Genomic DNA, 19739 nt, shown 5'->3' on the forward strand with positions numbered 1-19739 from the left:
AAATGTGGGGCCTAAAGCAACACATATTTGTTATCTCACTGAATGTATCAAAATTCAAGATATTAGCAAGGCTCCATTAATTTTTTTTCAGCCCGCAGAAGCAGTCCTGTTTGCCTTAGCCCTCTCTCCAGGCTTCGCATAGCCCCCAGCAATGGCATTTCTGACCATTTTTTCCACTAGTCACATGTCCATTGATCACACCTTGGGAAGATTCTGCAGTTTTTAAGAAACTATGACATTAGATTGTGTCCATTTGGATCTCTTCAGATACTCTGCCCCTCAAGATTACATTTGCCAAATTCCCAGGAACATAACCCAGGTGCCCAGCGTTAAGACAGTCCTCCTTAGGTGATGTAAGCTTGTGTCGTGGCCTTCAGTAAATAGCTGACTGACCTAGAGAGAGCAAAGCTGGTGTGGTCTTTGGAGATGTAAGAATACCTGTGTTGTTTGTTAAAGGATTGAATTCTTGCTTTAAATGCTAATCTTGGAAAAAAAATTTCTGACTTGTAATTTGATAAAAGGACTTCTGATTGGATGGCAGGTGTTAATGGAGCTGCAGCTGTGGAAAACACCATTCTTACTTGACCTGAGGCCCTGGCAGTTATGATAAACTGGTACTACCAAGGAAAGTGGGTCTCGTTTTTTCTTTTTTAAGATTTATTTTATGTATTCACCAAATCTCTTCAGACACACAAGAAGAGGGCATCAGACCCCATTACAGGTGGTTGTGAGCCACCCTGTGGTTGCTGGGATTTGAACTCCAGACCTTCGGAAGAGCAGTCAGTGCTCTTAACCACTGAGCCATCTCCCCAGCCCAGAAGTGGGTCTTTTTAATAGAGCATTGGAAATGATAATGTACAGAAGCCTGGCCAAGCTTCTCCTTGGCATGGCCCATTTTCCTTGGTACAGGCTTCCTCCTCCATTCCTCTGGTCTTACCCCCTCCTTCGTTATTTTCATTAACAAAGAAATTCAGGGAAGAACTGCAGGAATAAAGATGTGGGGAAATTAAATGTGTTAAAGAATGAACAGGTAACTGAAAGCAATTAGGAGGAAAGATTGCCCGCCCAACCCCATCCTGCCTGATCAATTTTGTTTCCTGAGAACTTGTAAGTCAAGTTCTAGAACTGAGCAGTGGAAAGCTCCCGTCTGGTAGAAGACTAGCAGGACCTGAGGGATGTAGGACTGAAGCTCTCCGAAAGAACATGAGCATCCCAGCATGAGTTCTCTCAGATTAGGACGCAAACATGGTTCCCTGATGGAACTGTTTCTCTCCAGCAGTGAGAAGCAGGTCAGATGAAGTTCGGAAATGAATAAAGTTGTTTTAAGATCTAGAAAGGAGATGAGTGAGGAGTGTGTTCTGCTTAAAGATGAGCTCGAGAGGACCCACTCTCCCATGAGCTGCAATTATTTCATTACCACCTGATTGCCAGTCAAATAGAGCATTATATCAAGCAAGATTGGTCATTAAAAAAGAATCCTAAGAAGGATAAAGCAAACTTTTCCAAGCTGCCTGAATTAGATTACATTGTCAGGAAGTAAGAAGACAGTGCATCGGCTAGAATGTTGTTGTGCATAGATTAAGCTTTGGGGAATATAAATAAAATCCCTTTAAGGTGAATGCCCAGTGTTGTGGCTGTTCTTCGTTGTTGTCCTCTTTACTCTATTTTGCCTTAAAAATAAGATTTTCCTCTTCCTTGGGTGAGGGACAAGCTAGACAAGCAATAGATTAGAATTAGGTTGTAAAGTGGCTGATCCTGAGTTCGTGGCCACTATTGTTATACTTCTGTTACTCAGCAGCAATCCTAGTCTGCATCTGAGGCTCTCTTGTGACCATGAGTAGCTATGATGTCCTGTGTGGCCACGTTGGAAAATGGATTTGGAGTCAGGAGATCACAGTCTATCTGCAGAATTTTTGACTTTCCTTCACCAAAAAAGCAAGCATGTTTGTGTGTGTGTGTGTGTGTGGTATGAGCTTACAGTGTGTGATAGTTTCCCAACTTTTAACATTAGTCTCAGTTACTACAATGTATTGCTTAGAATTAGTTCACCATTCAGTTTTGCAGCATCATAGTCTGGGAGTTAGTTCAAATGGCTTAATTTAATTACACTTAAATTGTACACACCACTCTAGCTTTATATGCAAACCATAGGGCTGGAGACTATTTTACTAAATTTAAATGTTTAATAATTCATTTTTCCATCTGAGAATTATATTTTGCACATATTGTTTAATGTTTTAAAGTTCCCCTTGAAACTTATTATCAACATACAAATTCTTGACAGGGCATTAAAAAATTTGGTCCAGGATTGCTGAGTTCAGTGTTTTGTTATGTAGCAACACTGAACACCTCTGGTTAACTGGGTATTTGTAAAGCTTAAAACAGTGTTGGGGGTCCTATACACTTTGGCAGCTGCCCCATGGCAGATTGACAACTTCTAGTTCCTTAGAGACAGACAACATGTTGCCTCTTTGCCACCTGTGATTAAGTAAATGTTTGAGAGTCAGAGTCCTGGGGGTAATTGGGAGACATAGAAGTTAATTATTCTGCGAACCTTTGGAAACTCCTTCCCTGAGGAATTTGTCAAACAGCAAAGAATCATCTGTCTAGGGTAGTTTTAATACCAAGCTGCCTGAAGGCAGGTGCACAGATGAGATAGCTTGTGATGACATGGTGATGCCTTTCCTAAGACTGAAAACAGTCCTGGAGAAAGACCTATTCTAAGGAGTATAGGGTCAAGAACCTGACAGTATTGAGCCCTTTTTTGAAATTGCAGCTAGTTGGTGCTGCCTGATAGCTTGAATTCCAGGATAGTCTGTGATAACAACTGTTAGTTATCACTCCCCCCCAAAATTATATGCATCAGTCACTCAAATAGGAGTATTTCAAATCTTTGCTGATCCTAAACACAATTCTCCTTGAACAGGTAGTTTGCTTGACTCAGGTCTAAAAGACATTGAAATTTGTTGAGTTTGCTTCTTCCCCACCATGATAGACTGTATCCTCTCAGAATGTAAGACCAAAAAAAGACACACTGCTTCCTTTAACTTGGTCCCCATTAGTCATGGTAGTAAGGAAGGCAGCTCATGTAATAGGGTCACCAAACCAACCCAAGAGGCTGGAAGCCTCATTGCTCAATTCTACTGAACTTTGGAGGCACTCTTTACTACTATTTATTCTTTTTTTTTTTTTTTTTTTTTTTTTGGTTTTTTTCGAGACAGGGTTTCTCTGTGTAGCCCTGGCTGTCCTGGACCTCACTTTGTAGACCAGGCTGGCCTCGAACTCAGAAATCCGCCTGCCTCTGCCTCCCGAGTGCTGGGATTAAAGGCGTGCGCCACCACGCCCGGCTCCTATTTATTCTTAAATTTGACCAAGGAATAACTTAAAGACTTTTATTTTATTTTATTATATTGAGATAATAATTTTCTGGCTGTCCCAGAATTCACTTCATAGATTAAGCTGACCTCAAACATGCAGAGATCCACCTGCTTCTGCCTCCCGAGTCCTGGCATTGAATGTGTGCACCACAATGCCCAACACGATCGTCTTTTACTTTGCTGAAGCTTTTGAATGTGATGACAATGTTAATTTTCACTTCTTGCTATTGCACTTTGGGGACCTTATTCAAAACTGCCTTACCCACTCCCGTGTGTCCAAGTGCTTCCCCATGCTTTCTTCTGGTAGCTTTACCATTTTAGGTCTTTAGTAGTGCCCAGGTGACTTCTGTAACTGGTGAGATAGGAGACTAGCTTCATTCCTACAAATATGGCTATTCAATTTCTCAGCAAAATATATTGAAAAGTCTGTTCCTTTTCCAGTGCTTAATTCTCAGCATCCACAGGGAAGATGACTCTGTGAACATCCTTCTAGATTTTCTAGACTATTCTCCTGGTTTCTGTTTTGGTCACCTGTATGCTTCTTTTATTTAATCTCATTTAACTTGCTGACATTGTAGTCAGCAAGTAAAATATTCTCTTTCTTCTTTCTCCTCAAGATTGCTTTGTAACTTGGATTATTTTGTGGTCCCATCAATTATTAGGGCTACTTTATTTTCAATATGATGTACTGATGGGGACTGCATAGAATCTGTAGTGTGGACAAATGGAAAATGTGGTTCTTTAATGCATAAACATGGGGTATGTTTTGGTTTCTTAGGGAAAATCTCCTAAGGAAGGGGAAATACATTATAGTGTTATTGAGAGATGAGATAAAGGAGAAATTTGAATAAGAAGATTAAATAAGGGGGTGGAGTGAAGGGAAAAGGAGGGAATGTGAGCAGGAGAAACTGACCCTGAAGGCCACCTGTAGAGGTGTACGAAACCTACTAGGGAGCATGCTTCCTGAAATATATACTTATATGCAATCTATATCTAAGTTTTTAAAAAAACTATTTTGTGTGTGTGTGTGTGTGTGGTACAGGTGTCCACAGAAGTCAAAGGCTGCATCAGATACCCTGGGGATGAACTTACAGTAGTTGTGATGTCTGGTGTGGATACTGAGAACCAAACTTTGGTCCCCAGGAAGAACAACAAAGCACTTTTAACCACTGAACCATCTTTCTAGCACCCATGTTTGATTTTTCTTATGAAGTTGTATTTAATTTATTCCTTCACTTGACACCAGCATGGCTTACTTCTTATAAATCAAGTACGAACATACCTTTCAACTCTTACTATTGAAAATATTATCTGGTAGAAATGTCAAATTCCTTTCATAAAAATTGCTGTCTTGTTCTTCTTAAATACCTTTCAGAAGTGATGACTTTCCCCTGTGCATATTGATTTGAATTCTTTGTGATAGCAGGCATTGATTGAGATCCCCATGAAGTACATAAATAAATGAGCAGTTTGTGTTGTAAGCCTAACTCCAAAGCTTGTGGTTGATACTAGACAACTACATGATTATCTTTAGCACACACTGAAATAACTTGATTGCCTGTTAATTTTTCTGTTAGTAATTTGGTGAAGGAAGAAGACACATACACCTTGGGGTAGGAAGAAAGGCTTCATGAACAACTTAATGGGAAAGGCCCAAAACTGTAAACAGGTGTCCTTTATTAGCTTTCTATGGCTCTGACAATGACCATGACCACAAGCAGCATGGGGAGGAAGGAGGTTGTTTAATCCTACAATTCAGGCAACACTCCAGCACTGAGGGAAGTCAAGGCAAGAACTCAAGCAGGACATGAAGCTGGAGGCAGAAACCAAAACCAGACTGCTGCTTGCTGGCTTGATCCCTGTGGCTTGCTCAGCCTGCATTTTTATACAACTCCAGACCACCTGTGCAGGGCTGGCATCACCCACATCAGTCAATAATCAAGAAAACACCCCAGGGTTGTTTGTAGACCAGTGTGATAAAGGCATTTTCTCAATTGAAGTTTCCTCATCCCAAATGGCCTGGCTTATGTCAAATTACAGGGAACAAAAATTCACAATGAAAACCAGCAACTTACAGAACAGAAACATTGTAATATTTACTAGAAAAAAAAAAGGGAAATATGAGGAGAGAAAAGAGAGGAGGAAGGATGGGTCTTTTTTTTTCCTGAAGAAGGCAGCATTTGAAGCGCACTTTAGATGGCAGTGTAGCTTGAGTGGCGAAATGGGATTACAGGATATGAAGAATGTTGGAGTAGTTAAGACATGGAACTAGGGAAAACTGGATAGATGAGAAATAAATCCAGAGTCCTTACTCCTTTACAGATCATATTTTATGTTTCTATAATAAAGGGGGGGGGTATTTCAAACAGTAAACCAGTGCTGGATCCTCAGGAGATGAAATCCTGAAGTCTAATGGGGGGAATATGCGTTTGCTAAAGTTGAGACTTTGTTTATTTTTGGTTACTTTAAAAGGACAGAGTAGATCTGCTCTCCCTGTGTATCAGTGCTGTGGTCCGGTCTTGCCATGGCTCCTTCAGGTGTACCAAACTCATCCTTACCTTGTGCAAAAGGATTCAACTCTTTTTTTGGGGGGGGGGGTGGGGGGTTGGTTTCTTTCTTTTTTTTTTTTTTTTTTGGTTTTTCGAGACAGGGTTTCTCTGTATAGCCCTGGCTGTCCTGGAACTCACTTTGTAGACCAGACTGGCCTCAAACTCAGAAATCCACCTGCCTCTGCCTCCCAAGTGCTGGGATCTCAACTCTTAAGCATGTTATATTTCATGGCTGAAACTATACTATGATATAATTCATTAATATTGTTGATTCCAGTTTATGGGCATAAAATTAATTTTAATGTTCTTTGCTTTTCAGATCTTCATAAATCAGCCATCGTATTATTATCCATGTGGCCCCAATGCCACCATATATCTCCATTTATACTCTCTTTCCTGTGTTAGGTAGGAGAAACCAGGTTCTCAGTATGAGGGCTCACGTATACACTAACAGACACCATCAGATCATCATGCCTAGTACACACACTCACTGCTACTTTTGCACCAAGGACTATATTGCCTGATGGGCTTTTCAATTTGTTCATAGTATCCACGGTGAGTAAATGTGGCTGTCAACAGTGTTCTCCCTATAGGTTAGGGCTATAAGAAGTACTATGTCTTATGCTCTGCTGCAGTCATGTTTTCCATTTAAAAAATGATCCAAATCAAACACTATATCAGTTGTAACAACAACAAAAACATACATTTAGTTGTGTGTCTATTCTTCCACATTAACCCAATGTGATTATTTCTTTCACTATGTTTATTAATGAAGAACAGCATTTCATAAAGAGTGTTTATAATTTACGACCACATAACTTAAAGCATTTCAGGCATAATTAATGATAAGAATGAAACTGAGCTTACATGATAGGGACCACTTCAAATCTTTGGTTCTGTAGTTGGCATCAGACAGACTTGCATACTGTACTCATGTGGGCTTTGTAGTTTTCTGGGGTGAACAATGAAAAATGACCTCATCATAACAAAATGCTTCTCACTTTTAGTAAATATAAGTTATGAACTGACTGGCATTGTTCTACCACTAGAAAAATAGCATGGTGTCACTGAACACATCACATACTTACATCAGGAAACATGGAGATCCAAATCTCAGCTGAAGCTTCACCTCCTTCCCTAGTATGCATGGCACTGGGAGGTAATTTATATGCAACCAGAAGAGCAGTAATCAGCAACATCACCCAGCTGCAAACCCCGTAACCTACAACAGTGACCTGCCTGCAAGATATAGTCTGCAATAGTGGCACAAGTGTTGTAGGAGTAACCAGTCACTTTCTGATTCGATTTGCAGCCTATTCCATGAAATGGACCCTACTAAAGTGGCCAAGAACATGAAACTAGATATTTTATGGGCCAGGGCTGGGCGGGGGAACCCTACAACTATATTTTGCTAAAGGAATATAACAGTAAAATGACTTCCGATTACACATTGTTATGGTAAGGAATCAGTGTGTCACTCAGTCTTGATTAGAGAACCTTCTTGTTAGGGGTTGGTCTGGTGCTGTGCATACAAATGTTAAATTCTGAACCCCAAAATCTAGAGAAGTAGACAGGATGGACCAGGAGCATGGGAATAGAAAAGTATACTCTGAGGACAAAAGACTGTAACAGAAAGAGCCTGGGCAAGACTCAAGCAGCAAGTAAGAAGGCATATGATTTGGATGCAGGTGAGAATAGCTCAGAACCTGCCCAGTCCAGGCCTACAACTTGTAAATAAAATACCAGGGTCATATGTCTCTTATACAGGCTTAGCTAGAGTAAATAATTCATTTGCACCATCTTCTTACAATAAATGGTAATTAACATACAAACTCAACAGTGTGTACAAAGTGAGAGAATTTTTGGATCACTCAGTCCTAAACGGAATGTGCTTATCAACACCCCTCCTCCCCAAATTCAAGAATATATACAGAAGAGGTGGCAGAAAGATTTTAAAAGCCAGAGGTAATGGATGACTCTTAGGAAGCAGGGTCTCCCAGACACACTAGACCTGGTACACATGAACTCACAGAGTGACAGCACACACAAGACTTGCAGAAGCCATGCAAAATCCAGCACAGAGACCAGAAAGTGAGCAGAGTCCCATCCCTAACCAAGAAGCTACTGGAAATTGATATCAGCTGGAAGAGTAAAAAAATCACTCCAATAGAGTGTCACTGGGTCTAACAGCCACTATTCAAGACAGAACCCATGCTCAGCAGTAGATAGCCAACACAAAATTAACTCTGTTTTTTTTGTGTGTATGTGCTGTTTTGGTTTGGCTTAGTTTTGTTTGTGTGTAGGACAGGGGGAGATGGGGAGGATCTTAGAAGAGCAAAGGAGGGGAGGAATATAATCAAAATATATGAAAAAACTTAAGCCAATAAATACAAAAAACAAGTGTGGGTTGTTTTGTGTTTGTTTAATATAAAACTAAACACTAACTCTGGTCTACTGATAAAATATAAAATCTGTTTGCTGATCCTCCGCCTAGTCTGCTTTCATGGCCATACACAATTATATTTAGGAAATAAACAGATATGAGACAAAAACACTAGTCTTATAAGAGATAGACAGATGCCTTTCTGGAAAGAAGTATTACATAATTAATTATGAGACATGTAAACACATGCAAATACTATAAAAGTGTGTGCACCTTGTGTGTGCGCCTAGTGGCTACAGAGACCAGAAGAGGACATAAGATCCCCTGTAAATAAAGTTACAATCAATTGTTAGCTGCCATGTGTTGCTCTTGGAAGAGCAACAAATGTTATTAATCACTGAGACATCTCTCCAACCCCAAAGGTGTTTTTCATTTTGTTATTTTTCATCCGTTTGAAACAGGGTTTCACTGTGTAGCCCTTGCTGGTCTAGAATTCACTGTGAAGATCAGGTTGGCCTGAAACTCATGGAGATCCAACTGGCTTTGACTCCCAGTTACTGGAACTAAAGACATTTGTCACCAAACCTGCCACTTTTGAAATTTTACACGTCTGTGCCAGTATATCCTGTGCCTCAGTTATGGTGCCTTACAGTAAATCTTGCTTTCAAACAGTTTACATCCTTCAGCAAGTTAAATATAGTGGTATGTGTCTCAGCAACTGTAGAGGCTATGGCAACAATGTTACAAGGTCAGTTCCACGCTGAGCAACACAGCATCTCCCTTTTCCACTTTCTTTTTTGTTTAGATAGATGATGAGAACAAAATATCCTCCACTTCTGTTATTGTCAAAATTGGTTGGACTGTTCTGCATCCTTGTGCATTCTAGAAGTGACTTGTCAATTCATATTGATAAAGCCCGCAGGATTACTCATAATTCAAATGAGAAGCATTGACTCCTTAAAAGGACTTCCAAACCATGAACATGATGTATCTGTTCCTTGCTGTAAGTGTTCTTTCGTTTTGCTCGGTGACTTTTTTTTAAATTTTAAACTATAGAAGTCTTATGTATATTTTGGATCAAAAGCTAGAAATAAAAGCCAAAATTATAAAGTTTTTATGAAAAACAAAAAACACTCCCAAGAAAGTTCTTATGAAATTAGGGCAGTCAAAGATTTAATGTAGGATATACCCACATAAATCTATAGAAAGATAAATTCAATTTCATTAACATTCTAAAAGCGTGTAAGTCCAGGACATGGAAACTCTTGAAAAGAGAACTAGAATTTACATCCATACCAGCCAGGGCTTGAAACAAGACCCTGTCCTCAAAAAACAAAAAGCAGAAAAATCTAAAACCTGTTCTCAGAAGAAACCATTGAAATGTGAAACACCAAGCCATGCATCCAAAATCGTATGTGTCCAGTAACAGAAAGCAGGTTTCTAACTCAATCAAAACAAAAAACAAAAGGGGGCAAAAGGTTTAAACAGATACTTTTCTGTGAAAAGTAATCAACTAAAAATATGGTTGGTATCTGTGGTCTCAGAGAAGAAACTTCCTAAAGTGTCCCCTTATGTGAGTTAGGAACAAATTCAAATTGAAGAGATTCAAGGCTCTGCCACGTCCCAGCCCAGGTGCGAACTGGGATGTGAAATGACTGAGATTCTCCTGAACTGCTGAGGACAGGATCATAAAATGGATACTTTTAAAAGATCTTAGCAGTGTCTTTAACAATTAAACACACAGTAAACATAACCAAGCTTTTCTCCAACATGCTGGCCTAAAGCAAACAAAACCCCTGTTTTCACACAGACTTGAACATAGAGGTTGATGTCAGCTTTATTTGTAGCAGTCAAAATTGGCAGCGGCCCAAGACTCCATCTGTAGGTGAAAGGACAAATTGCATCATCTTCACACAGTAAAATGGACACATAGGGAAATAAACTGGTAAAATGTGAAAGACTGACTTGCTGAGGGAAGGGAGGAATGCCAAGAGAAAGACATGGGTGATAGTTCTGGCTTGGTATGGTGTTAACTATAGCTTTTACATTTATTAAAAATAATCAAAACATTTACGTAAAATGGCCTTGGTTATTACATTTACAGAATATTCAAAAGTATAGTATGGCTTAGCAACTAAGAAGACTTGCTCCTCTTTGAACCACGACATGGTTCCTAATACCCACACTAGTATTCACAGCCTCCTAATTCCAGTTCCAGGGGATCCAATACCCTCTTTTGGCTTCCGGGACACCTGCTTGTACACAGTACAGACACATGCAAGAAGGCACACATGCGGACACAGAAGTAAAATTTAAATTTTAGTATATGGAAATAAACACCATGAAGTACATTTCTACAATGTTTTTTTTTTTTTTTTTCGTTAGACTGAAGCATGCTTAAGCGAGGGTTAGTGAACCACACATACTGCAGAGTTTCCTCATTTGCACACACCTTTTTGGGCTTCCTTAGAAACAATAAGAACTTAAAGGCTTCCTTTAAGGATTATGAGTTTGGCCTGTTTATGCTTTTCCCCTTAATATTTAAAGTTTGTGTGCACGTGCCTGATTGAACCTTATTTACCTAAGTAAAATATCCTGGTGAAACTTTCCCAGTGCGTTCTACTTAGATTTTAAGAATCAGACCCATTCTTTCTCTCTCTTCCTCCCTCTCTCCCTCCCTCTCTCCCTTCCTTCTCTTCTTCTTCTTCTTCTTCTTCTTCTTCTTCTTCTTCTTCTTCTTCTTCTTCTTCTTCTTCTTCTTCTTCTTCTTCTTCTTCTCTTTCTTTCTTTCTCTCTGATTTTTCACTCTTTTGATCATCATGGACAGATTTGGGATCAGATGTAGTGCTTCTAGTGAATCTGGCAGGGAGCATCAGTTGGTTATGTCATACAGCTAAAAAAGCTTTTGAATGGAAATGGAGTCCGAGTTCTTTTTTCTGTGTCAGGGTTGATTTGATTAGGTCTGCAAAGGGGAAACTATGCAGATACATTGAACAGAAGAGCATTAGCCCACCCCCTAGTCCTTGTGTTACTGGTGAATTTTGTTAGGTAAAAGGCACAGTACAACTCACCCCTGCCTCCCTGAGAACCAGCCACTAAAGCGCACAGTAGGAGGGCTTTGTCATAAAAATTCCAAAGCTAGAAGAGACTCTTGCCTACAGCTCTCCTTGGGGCAGCATCCTATCTGTAGCAGTTCTGACCACTCTACTGAACATCTCTCAGTGCCTGTAAACCTTTCCTTCTGAATAGAGACTGACAGAGATGTAGTCACAAGATATAAGTGCATCTATTAGGCAAGTAACTAGATTCCCATCTTGCTGTAGCCTCATGCGGGTATGTAAGAAGTTTTGGTAACCAGGTTTCTATTTGAATCTGGTCAGGCCAGTCTGGTTTAGTATGTGTGTGCGTGTGACTATTCTTTCCTACACATTTGCTAACGATTGGGTAGTATTTGCTTATATTGGGGACTGGATGATATAAAACTTGCTTCTTCTCTCCAGTACTGTTCTTCATGGTGAGTTTTTATGTTTTACAACTACTGAACTACTACCATGCACAACAAAGCTACACAGGTCATGAATATTCACAAGTGTAGCTACCTACCTACCTACCTACCTACCTACCTCTACACACACACACACACACACACACACACACACACACCACATTTAAAACCATATACTTTGATATAAAGGCACATAAACAAATGTACATGTGAGGGCCCTTATTAAACTAACTTCTACGGTCCCCCACAAACTATATCCACAATGGGAATGTGAAAGCTGTCCTCCACTCTTTCCTCTTTGCCCATTTAGTCTGTTCCTTTATTCTGTGTATTTTGAAACACTTTTGGAATCATCCCCTCTTCCCCAACCATGCTGCCAACTACTGGTACCATACTTTATAGCCAGGCATAATAGACAGCATGGATTTTAGCACTGAGTAACAAACGAGCAAGTCTTGGCTCTGCTTGTATTTGTTGTTGTGATCATAAAAAGATAAAGCGGTGTTAATATATGTTCTAAGGGGGTGTGATGGGCTGTGGGTGAAGGGGGTGCCTTATCAGGCCCATACCAAGGCATCCCCTTCCCCCTGAGAGACCAGCCACACCCCTGAGAGACCAGCCACAGGACTGTATAGTGTAGAATAGAGTTTATTCAGGGCATGGGGGAGTGGAGTTAAGAGTACCCTTAACTTAAGAGGCAGAGAAAGGCAGAGAAAAGGAGAAAGTAGAGAAGTAGAGGCCAACCATGACTACATGGAGAGGGGGGAAGGGAATGGGGAGAGAGGGGGAATGGGGGCAGGGGCAAGAGGCAAGGGAGAAAGGCAGGAGTAAGAGTAAGAGGAGTGGACAAGCAGCCCCTCTTATAGTGAGCCAGACTACCTGGCTCTTGCCAGGTAACTGTGGGGGTGGAGTTTAGACAGAATACCAATATTTGTTGTGTGATAGTTGATGAGATATAACTTTTCAGAGCTTCTCTGTCTTTGCCTGCAGATTAAAGATAAGGCTTACCTGGTAAGTAGGTAGAGAAAAGGCACAAAAGCATTATTTCTCTTCTACTACTATTTCCTCCCTTTGCAGGAATATTCACAGGGGCTTATGAGCTCTTTTATCACCCTCTTTGCTTCTCTGTGCCCTTCCTCCACTTTTATCTAGAGATGTTATTACAACATGCATATAGGCATGTATGTTTAAGGCCTAAGACATATATCCAATTTGTTACATGGCAGTGTTTTATTGGTTGGTCTTCTGTAGAAACACTCCTTGCCCTGCCTTGGGCCCAGGGCTGCAGCCTAGTTCCTCCCTCCTCACAGGTCGCTAGGCCCAGACTGCCAGTGTTCTCACTTGCTCCATGACTGTGTGTCTTCCATCTTTCCCCTAATACAGAATTCCCCACTTAGTTTTCAAAGCCTGGGTCTACTCTTTCCCTTCTAAATCTGACCTGATTGGTTCTATATGTTACGTAACAACTGTGTGCCTATGAGCTCTAGAGAAGGCAAAGGCCAGGTCCCATTCATCTCTCTCTTCTTCGTGAGTTCCAATGCCTGCCTGCTCTGTGCAGTAATCACTTGACACTTGTTTATGTGGATGTTTACATTCTGTGTTACCTGTTCCAGCTACATGTTAAGATTCGTTGCCATTTGCCCAAGAACTGTTCTATTAAAATATTTTCAATTTTACTAGAAATTGAATGATAATTCCTCTATTACTCTGTGAATTTTTATCAATCCAGTGTTCAAAGTTGTATGTGGAAAGCAGTGTCTTGGAGGGAAGCAATATGAAACACATGGAACATCTTTCAGGAGCCACATGACAAACCACAAGATTCAGCTAAGAGTGAAATTCCCTCTAAAAGGAGGCTTAGAGGTTGGGCACAGGATGCTGATAAGGTAGCAGGGAGCCAATGGATTCAGGCTTTGAAAGCTAACTGGGAAATTCCATGTATGTGTAAAAGGGAGAAAACCTTTTACCAAGCCATGCATGGAGGTTACTGCTGTCTCTGCTAGGCTGCCACATAAGTAGGTCAATAAATAGTTCATTCAAGTATAACTTTAGTACCTATTCTAAATGGTTTAAAATGTTCTGAATAAGCATGAATTAAAAAAAAAAAAACCTCTAATATATTGTTCAAAGATTTTAGCTCAGCAAATCTCTTCTACAATCTTTTGGAGTTGGCAAGTTCCTCAGAAGCTATCTTAAGGATAGTGGTGGTATAGACAAGACAGACAAAGGGGCTCATCACTGCCCTTCATGCTTCCTCTCCTTATTGCTTTAGTGGACAGTGGACAGTAGGACCACCTAGTCCTCAGGATTCATCCTCAGAGCACTGCTGGAAGACCTCTCCATCTTCCTTGATTAGGTACTGATTTACAAAAGCAAGAGTTTGGCCAGCCCATGTTTCTGATTCCCACTGCCTTGCTCTTGAAGTTGCTCTTCATGTTTCCCTCCAGCATATCCCATGGGGAACCTCTGAAGTGCCTAAGTTACTCTTTAATAAATATCTCTCTTCTCTGAGGCACCATCCCTCCTAGTTGTACCACCTGCCACAAGCTAAATTATTCCTTAGTGTTTACACCTTGCGGATATTTATAGCCGTCATCATGGCACCCCTTAGTCATCCTCCAGCCCCGGTGTGTTACATATATAGCTCTTTTAATCTTTCTACAAAGTCAGACTCTTCAGTCTCTTAATCATTTGTACCATCCTCTCTCTGGTGCCTATAAGAGAACAGTTTGAATATATCCCAGATGGCAAAAAATAACCCCAACATGTGGTAACTAGGGGGAGAAAACCACGGAGGAGATGAAAGGAGCAATCTCCAGGTTAATTAGTGGGGTGGCCGCAAATATGTGCACAGTTTGTTTCAGAAATAAAGCAAGCTGTATTTGTTGTAACTGTCTCCACTTTGAACTCAGTAGTATATTGGTGGAGCCAAGCTGTGTTGATGGTCCAAACAGCCACTAAAGACCTTTGACTTTGCACTCCCTCTGTGTATCTCTTTCTTAAGATGGACTTCAAATAGGATCACATAGCGATACAAGAAAATATTACTAGTTTCTGTTTAGTTTTATGGCTTTACGTGGTCTCTGAGCTTCATATAAGCTCAATAAGGGAGGACCTTTGACTTGTCTCTCTCATTATTAGGCACATGGGTATTAGTCATCTTATAAAATTAGCAGTGTTTACTGAAGATGATAGCCTAAATAAGGAACAACTTCAGTACAAGAGCGATTGCTCAGAAATGCTCTACAGACAGCAGGAGAATATGGCCATTTCCAAGTTTTTTTTTTTATTAGATATTTTCTTCATTTACATTTCAAATGTTATCCTGAAAGTCCCCTATACCCTTCCCCAACCTGCTCCCCAACCCACCCACTCCTGCTTTCATAATGTTTTGAAAGGCTATGCAGAAATGTCCACTAAGTGATTTTCTCCACAACTGATTCAACCTTGATTCAGTTTATGTACTTATCTTACAAAATGTATCTTGGGATGGAAAACTAAACTCTGAAGGAGTCCTTAGGGGAGGCTGCAGGATGTACCATCTGTAAGAAGAGTGTGCCTCAGCTGTATAAGAAAGGTAGCTAGCTGGCAAGGCATTGGAGTGCATGCTTTTAGTCACAGCACAGAAAGTCCAGACAGCTTAAAGCAAAACCAGAGAAGAATGCTGCTTACTGGCTTGCCAGGAAAGGAACTTGAAACAGAAACGACATGTAGGAATGCTGTTCACTACCTTGCTCAGTTCCTTTTCTTATGCACACCAGACCCACCTGCCCAAGGATGGCACTGCCCATGGTGTGCTGGGTCCTCTAGCATCAGCCGTTAATCAAGAAAATGCCTCATAGGTATGCACACAGGCAAATCTGATGGAGATGGTCCCTCAACCGAGATTTCCTCTTCTCAGAAATGGATGTCTAAGTTTGTGTTGAGATGACAGAAGGTATTGCAGGAAGGTACCTGAGGATGAGCCTGAAGTCAGCTTCTTCATTAAGTTCCTGTATTGAGGTTTTGCCTTGGCTTCCTTTGATGATACCCTATAAACTATAAGGTGAGATACGACCTCTCCTCCCCAAATGCCTCTTGGTCATATGGTGACCACAGCAACAGAACACACAGCAGAGAGGCTATAACCAGCCTCCATCTGTGACTCCTAGGAAATTTTCCTTTTCCCAGAGTCTCACGTGGTCCAGAAAGTGTTCCTTCTGGCCCAGCCATGCCCCTCCTATAGAACTGTATGCTTTCTTCTGCAGATGTCTCTAATGCTCTTTCAGGCTGATCAACTCTGACAGTTTCTTCCTGTTTTCTTTTACCAAGCATTTGTCTGCAACTTAGAAGATATAAGTCTCACCAGAGTTCATTAGAATAGATTTTAAGCTTTAATATTTGTAACTGAGCAGTTCTGCCAATCTGAAGGTGGCAAAGGACAACCATTTCCTCTCACACACAAAGTAAGGTTGTGAAGGGGCTTTTTCTCTGAATGAAGGCAGGGAAGAGGAAAGTAGAAGCCTTCTCATGTTTTATTCAAATGTTAACAAAGAAATGGAGAAGTGTGTTTCCTTAAAATTGACACCATTTTTATCCCAAATGTTCCGGTGAGTGATAGTGGGTATGGCAGGCAGTCACAGCAGGGGGAGCTTTCTCCAGGAGCTCAGTCCCGGTGGGAAGCATTACCTCCAAGTAATACACTAATCGCTTTGAATCCTGCATATTTTCACATACTGTGTGCATACATACGGATATTAATAACTGTTCCCTAGACGTCACTTCAGCACTTGGAGAGCTCAGTGTTGCTAAGCAAGTGCTGGAGATGGAATCAGATGCAGATGGCAGTTCAGCAGAGAGGATTTTACAGAGATGCATGAGGAGAAAGAACGGAGGTGCTGAGACTCCATCCCCATGGGTCTCTGAATTCTGAGGTGATCAGCTTGTGTCAGCTATGCCTGATACTCACCCACCCACTGCACTGAGAGTATAAATGGCATTTCTAGTGCTTAAAGGTACTTACCTCAGAATCTATCTACTCACATCCTACCTGCATCTTATTCAGTGGTTTCTGTCTAGTAATTTCTTACAGCATTGAGACATACATAAATTTTACTGTTTTGTGTATATGTTCTATTTCCACATATATCTTAGAGGAATTCATATTTTATACTATATATATAGGTGTATATGTCTATGTGTATATCATATAGAAATTCAGAGGGGAGGAGACCCTTTTTCATACTACCTTCTGATATCTCAGACTAAGGATGATATTCCTATATTATATAGGGCTCCATTAAGGGAAGTAGCTTGCCTAAGGTCACAGGTCATATGTATCTAGATCAAAATTACTCCTCCTACTTTATGTTCATTTAAGAGAAAACGCAAAATGGGAACCCTCCCATGGAGTGAGTATTCTATTTAACAACATTGTTTAAATCAGTGCATCCACTGATTTAAACTGGATGTGACCACACAGGGCCTGGAACCTGTGTTCTTCACTCAGGTTTGCCTCTCGCTTGGATGGCAAAGAGTTTAACTTGTTCTGAAGTCATCCTTGTAAACTAAGCAACTAAGCAGTGTACCAGGCTTTTTTTTTTTTTTAACAAAGAAATGTTTTCATCATAGGTTGAAAATGCATATGCTCAGGAAATTTCACCTGCTAGTACAGAGATACGAATAGATAATATAGCACGTTTGGAAGATTGTATGCACAGCCTGAAAAAGTATCACTTTTGAGTCCCCAAGGGCCTCAATTTAGAGCCTTGCTCTGCTGTTGGCTTCCTCTAGGTTCTTACTCAAGTCACAGCCTGTCTCTTGACCTTTGTTTTATATTATGAATAATAAAGTTGAATGAAATAATCAATGCTCTTCACTTTCTGGGACGTTCTGAATCCCCTCGATAGCGCATTCTGGGCATTTGGGCTCTAAATAGACAAAAGAACTAATTGGCTTCCTGTGAAGATAGTGCCAATTGCAACTGTCACCTGCCACTGGTCCCAGCCATGTATGTAAGGGTCATTAGATGACTCATAGCTCACTGTCTCATAACTCAAAGTTCAGTTTTGTTACCTATTTCTCAACTCATTCACAAGGTTATTCCTGTACCAGCTCATTGGATAACAGGGAAGGTTATCTAATTTAAAGTTCACTGTGAAACAGAAATTCAAAAGATTATACATCCATTTCCATCTCTTTTGATATTTCTGTCTTCCCCCTTAGAGCAGGTACTGTAAGACAGAACTCTTTTAGTGGCCATACATTGTTATAGTCTGCCTTATGCTGCTATGGCATAATAACTGAGACTATGTAATTTGTAGAGGGTAGAGATTTCTTTATTGGTCTAAAGGATGGTATTCACAATATCAAGATCCTGGCGGGGACTCTGCTGACTCATGAAGGCCCCTGTGTGCTTCAAGGATGGTAACTTGTTAGTATGCTCTTACACAGTGGTGTGCTGCATGAAGCCTCTTTATAGAGGCCTTTTTAAATCCTGGAGGGAGATGCCCTTGTGACTTTACAATCTCTTCAAGGCTCTACCTTTAATATGATCACATTGGCTACATCTGAGGTTTAGATTGAACACAATCAATACATAAAACATAAATGTCTAAGATTAAAAGGGGGTAATATGGAAAACAGCTTTGAAGGAAATTAATCCATAAGCTGGTTTGAAAAATAAGAGAGTGGAGGGTGGGGAGAGAGAGGGGGGGGAGAGAGAGGAGATACTGGAGAACGTGTACATGCTTGGTTCCTTTTGTGAAACAGAGGGTAAAAAGGACATTTGAGGAAACCTAGTTCCCTGTAACAAACTGAGTCCAAGTTTTCCATTTGTAAAGAGTATTCCTGTTCATCTTGTTCATGTCAATATGTTTATTAAAGATTACATACATGGGTTCTACCTCATTTGCAGAATATTCTTTTGTCTTAGTTGATTGCTAGAAATTAGTTCAAATACTCCAGATTGAACATATAGTTCATTCCATAAGCCATGAAATTTCAGGCATTTCAGCTTTTTTATTGTTGAACTGAGGGTGGCTCTTGGTATTTTGCCATACAAGATTATTGAAGGTTCTGATGTATCAGTGTGTAAGAAAGTTTCTGAAGATGCAAGACACTATATTAATGTAAGAACCACTTGCTGATGTCCTGGGTAGATAATGTTGTTATGGTGCCAATATACAATACCTTCAGAGACATGTCCTACAGGTCACCTCAGGGCTAGGATTGCCCTGAAATAACCAAAATAAACTAGAATATTTTCTACCACAAATCTAAAAGTGAGCTGGTTTAACCTTTGCGTGGAGGTAAAGGTAAGAGAGATTTTCATGATAGAAATCATGGAATAAATCCAACCATATCTCAAAAGTAGATATTCTGGTCGTGGTTGCTGCTATACTTAACATCAATTTTTCTGTTAACAGATCAACCATGAAATGAAAGCCAATATGGATGGCTTCAGAGTTAAAAGAGGGACTAAACATTACTATGTAGAAATTAAGTTGAGAAGAAACTTGCAGTGGCCAAAAGGCAGGGTAATATTTTTAGTAAGTGTATTCTATGTTTCATGAACATTCTATCAGGCCAGATGTCTTTAGGAATTTATATTTCCAAAGTTAGTAGGTGGGTAGACTCTAAAGCCAACTACCTAGGCAGGCATTAAAGTTTCAGTACTGATCTCTCAGACTAAGAATGCACAGTACATCCCTGCCACCTTTTCTTAAATATACTGATGGAGCTATATACATCTGACAGAAGATTAGTATCAGGAACACACAGCCAACTCAAAAAAAGCTAAATAATAAGAAATCAAATGACACAATAAATAAGAAATGAACAGTTTAAAATACATAAATACCCAATATATAAATACCCAATATATTCTACTTATCATAGAAATTCAAATTAAAGCTCCCTTGATATTCCATTTTATCCCTGTCAGA

General features: G+C 40.2%; 1 protein-coding gene across 12 annotated transcripts in view; it reads left to right on the plus strand.

Moving 5' to 3' along the window:
- The window catches only part of Lpp (LIM domain containing preferred translocation partner in lipoma), a 608013-nt gene that overhangs the window by 476150 nt on the left and 112124 nt on the right, over positions 1–19739 (plus strand). The gene's annotated exons all lie outside the window — the stretch shown is intronic.

This window comes from Mus caroli, unplaced genomic scaffold (assembly GCF_978045245.1).
Source record: "Mus caroli unplaced genomic scaffold, Mus_caroli_1 scaffold_17, whole genome shotgun sequence".
NCBI classification, from domain to species: domain Eukaryota; kingdom Metazoa; phylum Chordata; class Mammalia; order Rodentia; family Muridae; genus Mus; species Mus caroli.